At 45.3% G+C, this 17494-nt stretch overlaps 1 pseudogene; it reads left to right on the top strand.

The window, feature by feature from the left end:
- Positions 1 to 60: 60 nt before the first annotated feature.
- On the top strand, positions 61 to 7831 carry LOC117975947 (proline-rich protein 18-like; annotated as a pseudogene).
- The last annotated feature ends 9663 nt before the right edge of the window (positions 7832 to 17494 follow it).

Consider the following 17494-nt stretch of genomic DNA (forward strand, 5'->3'; position numbering starts at 1 on the left):
AGCCAGGCGCCCGACCAGAGGGATCCTCCGGGATGTCCTCCGCCCCCGCCCAGCCCCGCCCGGCGCGCGGCGCTCACCAGCTCTCCTCCCCCTCCTCCTAGCCTGACAGACGCTCCAGGTCGTCCAGCAAGCCGCCCTCCCCCGCCGCCAGCAAGAAGGTGGCGTCCCGCAACTCCTCGTTATTCGTCCGCCTCGGGTCCATCCGGCCCCGCCGCCCGACTTTGCGCTGAGACCCAAGGGGAAGCCCCGAGGGGACCCCACGCCGTAGGAGGGAGTGGAGGAGCCGGCGAACCGCCCTGCCGGGCCGATGGAGCCGGGGCCCAGCACAGCGCGAGCGGCTCCTCAGCTGTTCGTGCTGCTTCCTCAGCTTCTTCACCGGCTCCTGCAGCTTCCGCACCTCCTGGTCCGCGTTCACGTTGGAGTTAACGTCCTCCATCCCGGCCCCGCTGCCTCCGCCGCCCGCTGCCCTCTAGCTCTCGCAACAAGGGAAGAGCCGCTCACTCCAGCCGAGGCCCCCGCATATAGCAGGGCCAGGCCCCGTCGCCAGGGTTCCCCCAGTGCGGATTCCGCAGCGCCGCTGGCCACAGATGAACCGCCTCCTCAGCGCCGGTCCGGGATTCGGGGAGGCAGCGCCAATATCCGGTCTCTGCAGCCATCTTTCCTCCGTCCCTCCGCCCACCGAGGGTCGGCCCTGTGGGTGACCTCAGAGCGTCGGGGATGGGCGTGGCCCCGTCGGGCGCTAAGAAGACCTCGCGCAGAGAGGACCGCCGAGCTCCCGACGGGGCGGGGCCAGGTGTGTGAGGGGCGGGGATTGGACCCGAAGGGGCGTGCCTGGACTGCCGGCGGAAGTGGAACGCGGCCTGACCTGCGACGGAAAGCGACTGCAGGCCCGGAGGCGAACAGAAGGCATTCCGCGAGCCGGGCTGAGGTGGTGAACACGGTCCTCGTTCACCCCGCCTATTGGTCTGGGCGTGTGGGGTATTCTCCACCCACTTATACGGCGTGTGGGACCGACGGGCCCGTCCTGCCCGGCTCCGGTCCGGATCTCGAGTAGGCGCTCAATGGGATTCGGGGAGACATAGTTTACTTTGTTCAGCAAATATTTAACCGATGCATATTTTAATGGGAGATTGTCTCCGCTGGCGGGAGCCTCAGAGACCTCCTGTGTCCTGTAAGAAACCCGAATTTCAGACAGTTAAGAGAGGTCTAAGGTCAAAATAATAATCATAATTTCTCCCTACTGGCCAGATACTGTGCTAAGCCCTTTTTTATTTTATTATTATTATTTTTTGTCACCGAGGCTGGAGTGCAATGGCCCGCTCTTGGCTCACTGCAACCTCCGCCTCCCGGTTTAAAGCGATTCTCCTACCTCAGCCTCCCGAGTAACTGGGATTACAGGCGGGCGCCACCACGCCCCGCTGATTTTTGTATTTTAGTGGAGACGGGGTTTCGCCATTTTGGCCAGGCTGGTCTCAACCCTGACCTCAGGGTGATCCGCTCACCTCAGCCACTCAAAGTGCTGGGATTACTGGCGTCAGCCACCGCGCGCCCGGTCGTGCTAATCACTTTGAAAGGCATTATCTCATCGGTTAAAACATAGTTTTCCGGACTTAAAAGTTTACAGCACACTGGCGCAGAAGATGGAAAACCGCTGCTTGCCTTTCTCCGTTTATTGACTCACATTCTGCTCTTTGGATCATGTTCTTCGGAAAAAGTTTTCCAAAGTGTGTCTTGACTTTAAGTTGTGTATTAAAAGTATTTGAACACGCTGACAGATACTGAAGAATGCAGAAAATTGTATGAGTGTGAAAATCTGCCTTTATGATGTGTACTAGTGGCAGCAAATCCAAACAAAACTTAAGTGCTTTGTTTTGATCACATTCATTGGGCTTCAGGTGTCAATTGTGCACTGCTTTGGCTTGTGTTTGCAGCCACAAACACAAGTGGAGTTATTAACGCCACTCACTACACTAAACACAAGTGGAAGTGATCCAGTTCTTTTTTTTTTTTTTTTTTTTTTTAGACGGAGTCTCGCTCTTTGCCCAGGCTGGAGTGCAGTGGCACGATCTCGGCTCACTGCAAGCTCCGCCTCCCAAGTTCATGCCATTCTCCTGCCTCAGCCTCCTGCGTAGCTGGGACAACAGGCGCCCGCCACCGCGCCCAGCTAATTTTTTGTTTTTAGTAGAGACGGGGTTTCACCGTGTTAGCCAGGATGGTCTCGATCTCCTGACTTCGTGATCCGCCCGCCTCAGCCTCCCAAAGTGCTGGGATTACAGGCGTGGGCCACTGCGCCTGGCCAGTGATCCAGTTCTATTACACCTGGGTGTGGACTCATGCCACGACTGATTTGCTTCTACCCTTTAGCTTTTCTAGTGCCTTACTTTCCTTGCCTAGAATATCCTGCCTGCCATAGCTGATTCCTTTTCTTAAAACCCGTACTCGCTCATTCATTCAGGAAACCTCTTCCTAAAAATTCCACAAAAATCTAATTATTCTTTGTATTCTAGCATTACCCGAGCCATAGTTTTAAATAGCTGTTTGCAGTTTTTAAAAAATTGCATTATTTTCTAATAATTATTTTGTTTGTTTTTGTCTATTTACTTGATTTAAAGACACCATTTTTGTTTACTATGTCTAGTACACTGACACAGTGGACACCCAATACATGGTTTGTTGAAAGTTAAGTAGAATGTAAGTTCTTATAGGCCAAAGACCAGGTAGATGTTTATTCATAGCAAAAAAACGTATTGTGTTAAAAGTTTGCTGGCTAACTGTAAGTCGAGTATTTTCCTAACTATACAGACCTAGTCAAAGTGAGAGGTGACAGCGTGCTGGCAGTCCTCACAGCCCTCGCTCGCTCTCGGCGCCTCCTCTGCCTGGGCTCCCACTTTGGCCGGCTTGAGGAGCCCTTCAGCCCACCGCGGCACTGTGGGAGCCCCTTTCTGGGCTGGCCAAGGCCGGAGCCGGCTCCCTCAGCTTGCGGGGAGGTGTGGAGGGGGAGGCGCGAGCAGGAACCGGGGCTGCGTGCAGAGCTTGCAGGCCAGCGCGAGTTCTGGGTGGGTGTGGGCTTGGCGGGCCCCACACTCGGAGCGCCCGGCCGGCCCTGCCGGCCCGGGCAATGAGGGTCTTAGCACCCAGGCCAGCGGCTGCAGAGGGTGTGCTGGGTCCCCCAGTAGTGCCGGCCCACCAGCGCTGTGCTCCATTTCTTGCCGGGCCTTAGGTGCCTCCCCGCGGGGCAGGGCTCGGGACCTGCAGCCGGCCATGCCTGAGCCTCCCCGACAAGCACCACCCCCTGCTCCACAGCGCCCAGTCCCATCGACCACCCAAGGGCTGAGGAGTGCGGGCACACGGCACGGGACTGGCAGGCAGCTCCATCTGCAGCCCCGGTGCGGGATCCACAGGGTGAAGCCAGCTGGGCTCCTGAGTCTGGTGGGGACTTGGAGAACCTTTATGTCTAGCTAAGGGATTGTAAACACACCAATCGGCACTCTGTATCTAGCTCAAGGTTTGTAAACACACCAATCAGCACTCTGTATCTAGCTCAGGGTTTGTGAATGCACCAATCCACACTGTATCTAGCTACTCTGGTGGGGACTTGGAGAACCTTTGTGTGGACACTGTATCTAGCTAATCTAGTGGGGACGTGGAGAACCTTTGTGTCTAGCTCAGGGATTGTAAACGCACCAATCAGCGCCCTGTCAAAACAGACCACTGGGCTCTCTGTAAAATGGACCAATCAGCAGGATGTGGGTGGGGCCAGATAAGAGAATAAAAGCAGGCTGCCCGAGCCAGCAGTGGCAACCTGCTGGGGTTCCTTTCCAGAGTGTGGAAGCTTTGTTATTTTGCTCTTTGCAGTAAATCTTGCTGCTGCTCACTCTTTAGGTCCACACTGCCTTTATGAGCTGTAACACTCACGGCAAAGGTCTGCAGCTTCACTCCTGAGCCAGTGAGACCATGAACCCACCAGAAGGAAGAAACTCCGAACATATCTGAACGTTAGAAGGAACAAACTCTGGACACTGCTGCCTTTAAGAACTGTAACACTCACCGCTAGGGTCCACGGCTTCATTCTTGAAGTCAGTGAGACCAAGAACCCACCAACTCCGGACACAAAAGAATGTATTTGTTTGCCAACGTAATGGTCAAGTAATATATATTATCTGTATAATGCACATCTAAATATCATTGCTGTTTCGGACCAGTCTGAACATGTTGCCAGAGGGTTGAAAATCATGACTACTGTCTGGGTGCGGTGGCTCACGCCTGTCTGTAATCCCAGCACTTTGGGAGGCCGAGGTGGGCGGATCACGAGGTCAGTAGATAGAAACCATCCTGGCCAACATGGTGAAACCTCGTCTCTACTAAAAGTACAGAAATTAACCGGGCATGGTGGCATGCACCTTTAGTCCCAGCTACTCGGCAGACTGAGGCAGGAGAATCTCTTGAACCCCAGAGACAGAGGTTGTGGTGAGCCGAGATTGCGCCACTGTACTCCAGCATGGGTACAGAGCGAGACTCCGTCTCAAAAAAAAAGAAAAAAGAAAAAGACTACTTCACGTATAGAAGTTCTCACTTGCGTTTAATGCTTTGTGAAATAGATTCCAACTAGTCAGTGTCTGTAAGGAGAACCCTTCCAATACACTCCTTGAAAAGAGTAGTTCACTGGACATAGGAAGTTAGCACTAATGTTTGGGGCAAGGAGAGCTTGTTGTAGTGTGGAACAATGAATTAAGAATCATAAAGCCTGATGTCGGGTTCTAGCTGTAGCATAAATGTGCTTGCCCTGATCACTTGTCTCTTAATCTCTGATCCTTAATTTAGAATATGTGAGTTGGAGGATCTCCAATATCTCTTCCAGGACCAAAAAGTAAAGGATTCTGATGAGTCGCCATGGTTGCAAAACATAAGAGTAAATATACTTAAATATATAAAGTTAATAGTAGATAGATATACTTGGATTTTTTAACTCAGTTGCCTTACTCAATATCTTACCTTTTTCATTCAATAAATATTGAGCATCTACTATGTGGCAGGCACCAATCTAGATATTTGGATGTTTAATAGGCCGTGTAAGTACAAGACAACTTTCGTGTTCTTTTTTTTTTTTTTGAGACGGAATCTCGCTCTGTTGCCAGGCTGGAGTGCGGTGACGCGATCTTGGCTCACTGCAACCTCCAACTTCCAGGTTCAAGCTATTCTCCTGCCTCAGCCTCCCGAGTAGCTGAGATTACAGGCACGCACCACCACGCCCAGCTAATTTTTGTATTTTTAGTACAGACAGGGTTTCACCATGTTGGCTAGGATGGTCTCGATCTCCTGACCTCATGATCTGCCCGCCTTGACCTCCCAAAGTGCTGGGATTACAGGCATGAGCCACCGTGCCCGGTGACAACTTTCAACTCATACCCACACACACACACACACACACACACACCCTCGTCTGCTTGTCCTCTACTGGACTACTGGAATGGTAGTCTTCACCATTCCAGTAAATGGCAGCTCTTTTCTTCTAGATGCTCAGACCAAAAACCTTAGGATAGTCCCTACTCCTCACTCCTCACTTTCTTTCACCCACCAAATCCCTTTTTTTTTTTTTTTTTTTGAGATGAAGTCTTGCTCTGTCGCCAGGCTGGAGTGCAGTGTCCCGATCTCGGCTCACTGCAACCTCCGACTCCAGGGTTCAAGTGATTCTCCTGCCTCAGCCTCCCTAGTAGCTGGGACTACACGCGCGCACCTCCATGCCCAGCTAATTTTTGTATTTTTAGTAGAGATGGGGTTTCACCATGTTGGCCAGGATGGTCTCAATCTCCTGACCTCGTGATCTGCCCGCCTCAGCCTCCCAAAGTGCTGGGATTACAGGCGTGAGCCCCTGCGCCCGGCCTACCAAATCCATTCTTTCAGCAAGTCATGCTGGCTCTGCATTCAAAATATGTCTGATTACTTCCCAGTACCTCCACTGCTGCGACTCTATTCAAGTCGCCATCTTCTCTTGTCTAGATTACAGTGGTACTATTTTAATGAGTTATTCCACTTTGCTACTTACAGAATCTTGTGTACACGGCAACCAGATGATCCTTTGTGTAAGTCACATCAGGTCACTCTCCTGCTCAGAATCCTCCAGTTGCTTCCCAACGTATTTCAGAGTCTTTTCCCCGGCCTATAAGGCTCTGGATACTTGGCAACTTCCGCAAGTATCTCATTAAACCACCCTTCCCCTTCTCACTGTATCACACTGGCCTTCCTGATGTTCTTCAAACAAGCCAAGCGTGTTTCTACTTTAGGAACTTTGCACTTGCTTTTCCATCTATTTAGCATCTGTTCTTCCTCCACATTGTCATGTGACTGACTCCCTCACTTCATTCCGGTCTCTGCTCAAGTATCACCTGAATTCACTATCCTCATTATGATGATTCTCCATAAAATAGCATCCCTATCCCCCATCCTCTTAATCCTGTTTCATTTTTCCTCAGACACATCTTTCTTTCCTTCCTTCCTTCCTTCTTTCCTTCCTTCATTCCATCCTTCTTTCCTTCCTTCCTTCCTTCCTTCCTTCCCCTTTCCTGCCCGTCTCTTCTCAATAGAATGTGAACTTCATGAGAACGGAGTTCAGTTACATTCCCAGTGCCTACAACAGCGCCTAGTACATGCTGAGTGCTCAGTAATTGTTTTTTGAATGAGTGAATGGATTTAGGTTAAGTGAAGCCTCCTAAAAGAGAATTTCAGATAATATGGTTATATCTTAAGTCCTTGAAGGGGAAATTTGCAATTATTTTGAATGGCTGACTTTTTTTTTATTTTGAATCAGAGTTTTGCTCTTGTCGCCCAGGCTGCAGTGCAATGGCACAATCTCAGCTCACTGCAACCTCCACCTCCTGGGTTCAAGCGATTCTCCTGCCTCAGCCTCCATAGTAACTGAGATTACAGGTGCCCACCACCACACCTGAGTAATTTTTGTATTTTTAATAGAGACAGAGTTTCACCATGTTGGCCAGGCTAGTCTCAAACTCCTGACCTCAGGTGATCTGCCTGCTTCGGATTCCCAAAGTGATGGGATTTCAGGGGTGAGCCACTGCGCCCAGCCGAATGGTTGACTCTTCTTTTTTTTTTTTTTTTTTTTTTTTTGAGAAGGAGTCTCGCTCGCTTTGTCGCTCCGGCTGGAGTGCAGTGGTGCAGTCTCAGCTCACTGCAATCTCCGCCTCCCGGGTTCAAGTGATTCTCCTGCAGCTGGGATTACAGGCGCCCGCCACCATGCCCGGCTAATTTTTGTGTTTTTAGTAGAGACAGGGTTTCACCATCTCGGCCAGGCTGGTCTTGAACTCCTGACCTCGTGTTCCACCCACCTCGGCCTCCCAAAGTGCTGGGATTACAGGCGTGAGCCACCACACCCGGCCGGTTGACTTTTACAATTATATTTTCCCCTTCCAAAAGAGCAACATGTCATACTATATATGTCGTCCTTAAAACTAGGTCACTCTCCACCTCCTGAGAGCTAACAGCCCTTAGGAGTTGCTGAGGAGAGAGTATGAGGACAAGAATATTTCCTTTCTATCCTTAACCTTGCCAGGATCTTCCTCTTTCTGGTGAACTATGATACCCTGTCCTCTCTGGTGACTCAGAAGCGTTAGAGCATTTTTTTTAAGTCACTGTAAATGTGACTGTTGTATAGATACAAGAACTGTTATATAGATACAGAGCTAGTAGGTGTCTGAAGTATGCATCGCAGTTAGCCCAACTAGCTTTTCACGGGTTGTCTTTTATGATAGCCTTGCTTTCTTACTGGAAGAGGGACTGTCTTCTTTTCTAAGCAGGTGTGGCCATTTTCATAACTTGCTCCTACATGCATGTTAGCTCTTAGCAAAATTCCTGACAAAGTGGAAAATATTACAAGCCACTAAAAGCATTTAGAATGAAAAACTGTTACTCAATGGCTTAAAGATATTTAGCCATTCTAAAATCCTAAATCAAAGTGTGTGTGTCTGTCTGTCTGTCTGAGCACATGCTAAAAAGTAATTTAGAAATTACTAGACATAGAAATATTTGCATTTCCTTAGAAAATGCTCACTCCTTTGACAAAACCTTTGCTATCCAATCCATCCATTTTTTAAAATAACAGATCATTTCACTAGACGGTCTGTTCATTTAATCTTCATGGGTACACATGGTCAGGTATTTTCTATTTATCCTCTTTCATCTATTCCTTACCAGCATCCTTCCTCCAGATGTGCCTCCCTCTGGTCTATCAAAGGGCCTCTTCTTCACTGTCTTGGCTCAATGCAATTTTACAAAGGAATCCCAGGAACCTTAAAGGTTACATATACAAGAATTGAAAGCTTGGTGGCAAAAAGAAAGGGGAGTTTCTTAGGGGGAATCTGTCTAGACGGTGGTCCCCTACCACACTGTTGGGGGGCATATATTATATAGACGTAGGGGTGGGTAAGTCTGTGATCAGAGCAGAGGGTGAACAGGTTCTTGAACTGTTAGGAAGCTGCTGTCTTACCCAAAGTGAAACAATACCTTGTCTTTCACCGTTTTTCTGGCAGGAGATGGGAAAATAACATTCTTAAATAACATCTACTATTTCTTTTTTTTTTTCTTTAGTATATCAGTAGGACAGTGAAGTTGGAAAAGTGGAATATGAACCACTTCTGAATGTCTTTGATGTTCTAGAGAAACTACTATTTGAAGATGGAAGAAAACATACTAGGAATAATCCAAATCTCCAAGTCAATAAGATAAGTCTCAATAATCTGCCCTAGGATTTAAAATATATTATTCTGAGTATTGACTTGGAGATGCAATGGAGAGAGTAGATTATAAATAGAAACTTGTATCAAGCAAAAGTAAATTAAGCTGCCATTAAGAAACTTATATAATTAGCCTTCTAAGAAGTTGTAGCAAATTCCATTTCTGAGTCTTTGGGTACCCCTGGAGTATTACACAGACAAGGATATCATCAACTATTCAATTTGACCAAGTATGTCTACAAAGTTACTTTCTGTCCATCATCCTTCTTATGTAGACAAAGTTATATGTGCCCTGGAAGTTTAATTCTGTAAATATCCAGGTCTCCAAACTGGCCCAGTAATAATAGTAACAGCTATTGACCACTTTTATGACACGTAATAATTCATTTAAAACTCACCATAGTCTTTAGAGGTAGCTGCTGTTACCATCATCATCTCCATTTCACAAATGAAGAAACTGAAACACAGAGAGGTTAAATAATTTCCAGTCCCATAGCCAGAAGGTAGTGGAGCTGAATCTGAACACAGCTGGTCTGACTTCAGAATTGCGCTCACAATCTTCTTTGGCCCATGAACATGATGAGTTCTCCATTCTTTTACTTAAGAAAGTATTAATACCTAGTTAGCCACCCTGTGGGGTAGGGATTGAGGAACAATGTTGAGAACTTAAGGGTCATTGCCTTTGTGATACCCAACAACTCAATCTTCTTCCTCTAAGAGCAAGTTTGCCAGTTTTGATGTCTCAGCACCTCTGGAATCCAGCACTGGAGGAATCAGTTCCTTAGAGAGGAAGGCAGTTCCTGGATCTTTTGTTTGAAAGTTGGCTGTGTATTTGGGCAGTACTCCAGCTACTGGAGAGATAAGTAGGAAAGCCGGGAGACCCATCAGTCAGCAGTTTGCTAAAGTGAAGTTTCATGTCCAGGCACAGTGGCTCATGCCTGTAATCCCAGAATTTTGGGAGGCCGAGGCGGGCAGATTATTTGAGGTCAAGAGTTCAAGACCAGCCTGACCAATATGTTGAAACCCCATCTCTACTGAAAATACAAAAAAATGAGCCAGGCGTGGTGGTGCATGCCTGTAGTCCCAGCTACTTGGGAAGCTGAGGCAGGAAAATTGCTTGAACCCAGGAGGTGGAGGTTATAATGAGCCTAGATTCCGCTACTGCATTCCAGCCTGGGCGACAGAGTGAGACTCCGTCTCAAAATAAAAATAAAAATAAAAATAAAGCTTCAGCATCTGAGCTTCTCATTGCAAAGGTTAGTGAACTAGCCCAGCCTGTAGGAGTTTTTGGGAGCAGAAGTTAGCGGAAGGAGTCTTTTACCCAGGGTAGTAGTACCACCACAATCAAAAAAGCAAGAAGATTTGAGAGTCAGAATTTACTGGCAACAGTCCTGGGCCTATAAATCAGAGAAGAAAAATTTGAACGGGTCCTGAAATAAGATTAGAAGCAGATCTGAAAAGCCAAAGTAAAGAGCCAGGGAAACAAATGAAAGCCAGGCGCACTGGGTTCAATGCTAGATGACAGGGTGATTCTTTGTGAATGCCAAAAGGAAGTGGTTGCAGGCAGTTGCAACCTTTGTTTCCATGCCCTTTGTAGCAGGGCATTTGGAAGAAACAGTTGCATTTAAGGGTTAGGGATTCTGTGCCTTGGCAGGGTTGTGAGTTTCCAGCATTGAGACCAGTTGGTAACCAGATCTGCTCGACTAGAGCCTAATCTGCAAAGCTCCCTAATGCAGAAGAGTCCACCATTGTGTAAACAGATTCTATCTTCCCATGGTTCCTAGAAACCAGATAGCCTTCATCGCACATCTTCACTCTATTCTAGAGAAATGAGGGCAAGGTGTTGGGCAGGGCAGGTTAGAGACGAATAGTCGGGTATGGCACAGGTGGCTCCCTGTTATCAGTGGGTATGGTTTACCTCACATGGGGCACCTACAAATGAAGTAGTGGCCAACAGAGCTGCTTTGTCTGTGGGCATGTTTGTCTACCTGCATTATTAGAGGACTTGTTTCCTCTTCCCTACCACAACAATCCTCCCAAATTGTTTGAGCTTTTTCTACTGCCTATTTTTGCAGCCGATGTCAGTTGATCAAGAGGTATGGCCTGGTATTTAGTCCACCTTGAGTCAGATGCAGGTATCAGTTAGCAACTCTGCTTACTAAGTACTTGAATATTGGGTTCAAATCATGTTATAGTATCATTTATAGACAACTCATGAGCAAACCACCAAAATTCTGCTGTGCAATAACAGCAGGGCAGATCATGGTATTAAATGTATTTATCCTGGCAAGGAGAAGGTATGTGTATACTGTAGGACAGCTGGAGTGTGTGTATTGCTTTCAAAGGTGGGATTGCAGGCTACATGAGAGAAAATGAATTTCCCCAACCTCTCCAACAGCCAAGATAAAAGACATGCCTTTCTATCTCTTCACCTTTGATGCATTCAGAGCTACATCATCATGTTACACAAGGTCCCTTTTAAGAGTAGGTGTAGCCTGGGCCAGCCATGGTGGCTCACGCCTGTAATCCCAGCACTTTGGAAGGCTGTGGTGGGTGGATCACTTGAGGTCAGGAGTTCGAGACCAGCCTGGCCAACATGGTGAAACCCCATCTCTACTAAAAAATAGAAAAATTAGCTGGGCATGGTGGCGGGTGCCTGTAATCCCAGCTACTAGGGAGGCTGAGGCAGGAGAATTGCTTGAACCCAGAGGTTGCAGTGAGCCGAGGTCATGCCATTGCACTTCAGCCTGGGCAACAGAGCGAGACTGTCTCAAAAATAATAATAATGCTGCAAAAATAACATTCTCATTCACCAGTCTCACTCAGTTGTTGGAGAAATTACTTAATTTTCAAAATTGTGGGGTAAGATGTGTAAGATCTATGCACAAAGCTATTTATTATGGTATTATTGCAATAGCAAAAGACTGAGAACAATCCAAAATTATCAATGTGGGACTAGTTTTAAAAAACTATGATACATCCACGTGATGGAGGACTATGCATCAATGAAAAGGAAAGAGATGAAGATCATGTAGCTCCAGGATAACTGGTTCAGAATGGTGCTTATAGTATGCATCTTTAGTACAAGAAGCAGGAAGGGATATGAAAATATATACATATATACTTATGTTTGTAAGAAGCTATGGTGAGAAGATAAACCCAAAATAAATAAAAATGGTAAACAAATGGAGAAGGAGGGCATAGAGTGAAGGGCATAGAAATAGTCCTATGGAGAAAAATAGGGAGTGGGTGGGGCAGGATTGCAATTTTATTATTTATTTATTTATTTTGAGACAAGGTCTTGTTCTGTCACCCAGGCTGGAGTACAGTGGTGTGATCTTGGCTCACTGCAATCTCTGCCTCCTGGGCTCTGAAGGAGGCCAGCCCCTCCACACCTGTGGGTATTTCTTGTCAGGTGGGACGAGAGACTGAGAAAAGAAATAAGACACAGAGACAAACTACAGAGAAAGAACAGTGGGCCCAGGGAACCGGCACTCAGCATACGGAGGACCCGCACCAGTGCCCGTCTCTGAGTTCCCTCAGTATTTATTGATCATTATTTTTACTATCTTAGCGAGGGGAGTGTAGCAGGGCAACAAGTGGGGAGAAGGTCAGCAGGGAAACATGTGAGCAAAGGAATCTGTATCATGAATAAGTTCAAGGGAAGGTACTGTGCCCAGATGTGCACGTAGACTAGATTTATGTTTCTCTTTACCCAAACATCTCAGTGTAGCAAAGAGTAACAGAGCAGTATTGCTGCCAGCATATCTCACCTCCAGCCACAGGGCGGTTTTTTCCTGTCTCAGAATAGAACAAATGGGAATGGTCAGCTTTACACCAAGACATTCCATTCCCAGGGACGAGTAGGAGACAGAAGCCTTCCTCTTATCTCAACTGCAAAGAGGCCTCCCTGTTTCACTAATCCTCCTCAGCACAGACCCCTTACGGGTGTCGGGCTGGGGTATGGTAAGGTCTTTCTTTTCCCACGAGGCTGTATCTCAGGCTGTCTCAGTGCAGGGAAACGTTGGACAATACCCAGGCTTTTTTGGGCAGAGGTCCCTGCGGCTTTCTGCAGTGCATCGTGTCCCTGGTTAATAGAGAATGGAGAATGGCGATGACTTTTACCAAGCATACTGCCTGCAAACATATTGTTAACAAGGCACATCCTGTACAGCCCTGAGTTCATTAAACTTTGATTCATTACAGCACATGTTTCTGTGAGCACAGGGTTGGGGCTAAAGTTACAGGTTAACAGCATCTCAAAGCAGAAACAATTTTTCTTAGTACAGATTAAAATGGAGATTTTTGTCTTCCTTTTGTACATAGACACAGTAACAATCTGATCTCTCTTTCTTTTCCCCACGGGGCTCAAGCAATCCTTCCACCACAGTCTCCCGAGTAGCTGGGACCACGGATGCTTGCCACCATGCCTGGCTAATTTTTGAATTTTTGTAGAGATGGGGTTTCACCATGCTGCCCAGGCTAGTCTCAAACTCCTGGCCTCAAGTGATCCACCCACCTTGGCCTCCCAAAATGCTGGGGTTATAGGCCTGAGCCACCACACCCAGCCAAGGCTGCTTTTTAAAACAGCTTTCTTGAGACACATACTATAACATTCACCTTTTTTTTTTTTTTTTTTTTTTTGAGATGGCGTCTCACTCTGTCGCCCAGGCTAGAGTGCAGTGGCGTGATCTCAGCTCACTGCAACCTGTACCTCCTGGGTTCAAGCGATTCTCCTGCCTCAGCCTCCCAGATAGCTGAGACTACAGGCGCCCGCCACCACACCCGGCTAATTTTTGTATTTTCAGTAGAGATGGTGTTTCACCATATTGGCCAGGCTGGTCCCAAACTCCTGACCTTGTGATCCACCCCCTTGGCCTCCCAAAGGGCTGGGACTGCAGGCCTGAGCCACCGCACCCAGCCAATATTCACCCTTTTAAGTATACAATGCAGTTCGTTTGAGTCATTATACAAACTTCTGCAATCATCACAACCACTGAGTTGTAGAATATTTCCATCACCCCCCCCAGGTCCTTCCTGCTCATCTGCAGTTACTCCTTGTTCCTTTCCCAGCCCCAGCCAACCACTAATCTACTCTTTACTACTACAGATTTGCCTTTTCTAGACATTTCATACAAATAGAGTCATACAATATGTGGCCTTTTGTGTCTGGCTCTTTTTGCTGGGCATAATGATTTTGGATTTCACTGAAGTGGTAGTATATATCAGCATTTCATTCCTCTTTTATTGCTGAATTGTATTCCATTGTGTGGATATACCACATTGTGTTTATCCCTTCTCCTGTTGGTGGCCATTTGGCTTGAGTCCATGTTTTGGCTATTATGAAGAATGCTGCTAGCCAGGCACAGTGGCTCATGCCTGTAATCCCACTTTGGAAGGCTGAGGTGGGTGGACCACCTGAGGTCAGGGGTTCGAGACCAGCCTGGCCAACATGGAGAAAACCTGTTTCTACTAAAAATACAAAACTTAGCCTGGCATATTGGCACATGCCTGTAATCCCAGTTGCTCAGGAGATTGAGGCAGGAGAATCACTCGAACCCGCGAGGCGGAGGTTGCACTGAGCCAACATCACGCCACTGCACTCCAGCCTGAGTGAGACTCTTTCCAAAAAAAAAAGCTACAAAAATAACATTCTCATTCACCAATCTCACTCAGTTGTTGGAGAAATTACTTAATTTTTAAAAAATTGTGAGGTAAGATGGTATAATTTGGAGTTTTTCCTCGTGTTTCCAATTTCTCAGAAATTTGGTTACACTGTATTTATAGTTTTAAGAATAAATTTCATTCATTTGATTTAAATTTTATCATGAAATAGTTCAGTCATACACAAAGGCATAAGAAGTATAACAACAAACAATCATGTACCCACTACAGCTCAAGAAATATCCCTTCCTCCAGGAGATAACTACTATCATAAATTTGTGTTTATCATTCTCACTCATTTATCTGTATGTACTTTTACCAACATATACACATTCTTATACAAATACAGTATTGTTTTGCATGATTTTAAATGGAATATGCACTGCATAAATATAATCCTGATATGTATTCCTCTTAATACTTTAGTACTAACATTGTAATTTTCACAATAACCATAAGATGTGGAAAATATTATCCCCACTTTACAGATAAGAAAATGAAGGCCAATCAAGGTTGGAGAATTGCCAAGGTCTTACTGTTAGGAAAGAACAGAAGCAGGTTTGAACCAAGTGAGCCCGACACCAGAACATCTGCATGACTATGCCACACTATTTCAAATGCTGTTATACTATCAGTATTCTTATGCCATCTTCTTTTTCCCTCAGCGTTATGTTTTCAAGATGCACCATGTTGATACATGTAGCCTTAGTTTATTATTTTCACTGCTGTATGGTATACTGTTCAATAAATAGACCATAGGTAATTTGTTCATTCTTCTATTAATAGAAGACATAACCAACAATGTGGCAAGTGCATACTTGTACATGTCTCCTTGTGCATATGTGCAAGAGTTTCACTAGGGTATATGCCTACAGATACAATTTCTGCGTTACATAGTATGTGCATCTTCAAATTAACAAGATATTCCCAAGTATTCTCCAAAATGGATATCATTTTACTTTCCGGAAATAAGTTTGTAAGAAATTCTGCTGTCCATAGTTACCATGTATAAAAAAGAAGATACTACAATAAAAGAGAAGAAAACATCAAGAAAAATGACAAAAAATAGGAGCTAAAATAGAATAGCAAAGTAACCCAAGTCTGCCATTTATAAATTCTTCCTCTCATTTTACTTTCAGGAAATAAGTTTGTAAGAAATTCTGCTGTCCATAGTTACCATGTGTAAAAAAAAAGATACTACAATAAAAGAGAAGAAAACATCAAGAAAAATGACAAAAAATAGGAGCTAAAATAGAATAGCAAAGTAACCCAAGTCTGCCATTTATAAATTCTTCCTCTTAAGTGCATGCAACAGAGGTGAAACACAGCATTTCTCTACTCTCAATTTTCCTTGCCTTCTAAGCAATATTCAACTCTCAGACCTTCTCTGAAGAGTGTGGGCATGAGAGTTTACCACAAATATTAAAATTTCTGAAGTTGACATGAATCACGTTAAGGTGGATTTCCCTCACAATTCAGCATTTCATTTGATCCCTCTCCTCCTCAAGCATTGCCATCAGTTTCTTCCCTACCAGCTTGAAATTTCCTATTTAATTTCATTCGCAATGATGGAATATGAAAGAGCTGAAATGCTCTGTTTCATATGGAGATGTAGATACAATATAGAGACATAGCTATAGACCTCAAGTAAGTTTTCTCAGCAAAGACCCATGATAAAGTTGTAAGAAAACAACAAATTTGGCATGATATTTTAGTTCGATAATTTAGATGCATCCAACTAGTAACAAATCTAACTGCACTTTAAAATAAAAATTTAGCCCTAGTTCATGATTTTCACTACTGTATGTGTACTGTTCGATAAATAGACCATAGGTAATTTGTTCATTCTATTCAAGTGAAGGATGATGACAGCCTGAACTAGAGAATGTGATAGGTATGGAGAGGTGGTGACAGAGAGGAGGCAGAGTGGCAGGATTTGTCAATCAGATATGAAGGGTGAGAAGAAAATACAGAGGGAGGAAGGATGTTCCAAAGTGTCCAGACTGTGCGATTTAATTTCCTTCACCTCCCTGTCAAATGATAAGTTTGAATGCCAGCAGCACCAAAGCATCTTATGATTGAAGATCTTTTGTTTCCCTAGATGCATGATAAGGCAAGGCTAAAAGCCCCCAAGAAAATCAGAATGGCAAAATAGCCCCATCACATACTCATGTAGAAGGAGAGAACTCAGAAATGAATATTCTTTCTCAAGTGATGGCCTGATCTCCCTTTTCCATTTACCTCCTCCTTTTCATCATATTGCTTCTTACCCTGTCTTAAGGTACAATGTTTTGGGGTAAAAAGGGCACTCACTCTCATACGACAGTTAATGAAAGTGTAAATTACAGCAAGCTCTTTGGTTTTTGTTGTTGTTGTTGTTTTTGAGACAGAGTCTCACTCTGTCACCCATGCTAGATGGTGCAATGGCACCACCTTGACTCACTGCAACCTCCACCTCCCAGGTTCAAGCGATTCTCCTGCCTCAGCCTCCTGAGTAGTTAGGACTACAGGTGCCCGCCACGATGCCTGGCTAATTATTTGTATTTTTAGTAGAGACAGGGTTTCACCACATTGGCCAGGCTGGTCTTGAACTCCTGACCTCAAGTTGTCCACCTCCTTGGCCTCCCAAAGTTCTGGGATTACAGGCATAAGCCACGTGCCTGGTCTACAGTAAGCTTTTTGAAAAACAATATGGCAGTATTCTCCAAGAGCTTAACTATATTCATAGATTTAGGTCAGATAATTCTAGATCTGGTAATTTAACCTAAAAAAGTAATTATCTGGAAAAAATATTTATGTACATAAATGTTTATTTTGGAAATATTTATAATAGTAAAAAACTAAAAGCAATCTCCATGTAAAAAATTTGTACCTCGTGAAATTAGACACATCTCTCTTTTCATTAATGTTTTAAAAGAATTTTTAAATGAAAGAATGGTTATATTATAATGTTAAGAAAAAAACGGCCAGGCGAGGTGGCTCACGCCTGTAATCCCAACACTTTGGGAGGCCAAGGCAGGTGGATCAGGAGGTCAGGAGATCGAGACCATCCTGGCTAACATGGTGAAACCCCATCTCTACTAAAA

The sequence above is a fragment of the Pan paniscus genome, chromosome 16 (assembly GCF_029289425.2).
Source record: "Pan paniscus chromosome 16, NHGRI_mPanPan1-v2.0_pri, whole genome shotgun sequence".
NCBI classification, from domain to species: domain Eukaryota; kingdom Metazoa; phylum Chordata; class Mammalia; order Primates; family Hominidae; genus Pan; species Pan paniscus.